Source organism: Limanda limanda, chromosome 22 (assembly GCF_963576545.1).
Source record: "Limanda limanda chromosome 22, fLimLim1.1, whole genome shotgun sequence".
NCBI classification, from domain to species: domain Eukaryota; kingdom Metazoa; phylum Chordata; class Actinopteri; order Pleuronectiformes; family Pleuronectidae; genus Limanda; species Limanda limanda.
In genome coordinates this window covers 1936153-1937308 of record NC_083657.1, presented here as the reverse complement: position 1 = coordinate 1937308, position 1156 = coordinate 1936153, and the positions used below count along the sequence as shown (strand labels likewise).

Sequence of the window (1156 nt, the reverse complement as noted above, 5' to 3'; positions counted from 1 at the left end):
AAGAAACTCTATGGCAAAAACGACAATGACTGTGGGTAAGGCTTAGGTGCACGAACAAGAACGAAACACTTCGGCACAAGACAAAGGGGAGACGCAGACTATAAGCACATGAGGGTGAAGGGAACAGGTGGAAACAATCAGAGACAATCAGACCGTTGACACATGAGGAAGGGCAAGTGACCTGAAACGAGAGGAGAGTTAGGATTTCAAAATAAAACAGGAAGTTACGAGACAAAAACCCCAAGACAAGACAAACCTCACCGCGGTGTGACAACTTCTTTGTGGGACTCTGTCTGAATCTTCTCCAGTGTGTAGACGTCTGTGGTGTGTAGCTGTGAGATCAGTGTAGCTTCCAGTCTTATATGAAGTGTGGGACACAGGTCGGTGGGCTCCTGGCTGTGGAAGGATGGATCCATGTCATCTGTCCCGCTTCAATCAGCTGTAAACACATTCAGTAAAATTAGCACAGTTCAATTACAACATACACCTTTACATGTAACTGGAAAATTATTTAATGAATATAACCTTACCCTCTTTCTTCTCCGACAACTCCTCAATGCTGATGTAAGGTCTGATCGGATCATACTGGCTCATAGTGTGTCTTACTACGTCATGGACAGGCAGCTGGAAAACAACACCAGTAACATGACTTTATTATTAATAAACGGAAATAGCCGCGCTGCATCACCGTTGGAAGATCCACAGCAAAAAAACACCAAAACAATTCATAAACAGTTACTTACATTCAATGGCTTCCTTTTCTGCACTTTAAATCCGGACTTTCAGCGTCTCAGCCTAACGCCTCTTTGTTTGTGTGTGTGGGGGGGGCTGAGGCTGTGAAAACATACAGAAAAGTCACGTTGATGAAAAAACTTAACGAACAAACTGTTACATCTAAGTAATTCATACATATTTACACATGCACTAGATCTGCTCCAGCACTCGATGCTGTATTCGTATTTTGGCAACTTTCTCGCTATCCCAAAGTGGCGGACATGCTTTTCAGATGTAGGGTTAGCTTAGTGGTTAGCATGGCGTCTCCTAGCTTAGCTTTTACCTTAACTCAGGGACTGTGCGTCCGTCTTCTCCGCCTCGACTCGTCCACACCGGGCCCGCGGCTCTGCCTCCACACGAACTCATCTTCTCCTCCAGGGAA

General features: G+C 45.1%; 1 long non-coding RNA gene across 1 annotated transcript; it reads right to left on the bottom strand.

The window, feature by feature from the left end:
* Positions 1–279: 279 nt before the first annotated feature.
* On the bottom strand, positions 280–812 carry LOC132996043 (uncharacterized). The gene is made up of 3 exons (XR_009677063.1): positions 744–812; positions 531–624; positions 280–439 (listed from the first exon to the last, which is right to left on the bottom strand). It is a non-coding gene; the product is annotated as an uncharacterized LOC132996043 (long non-coding RNA).
* Positions 813–1156: the final 344 nt, after the last annotated feature.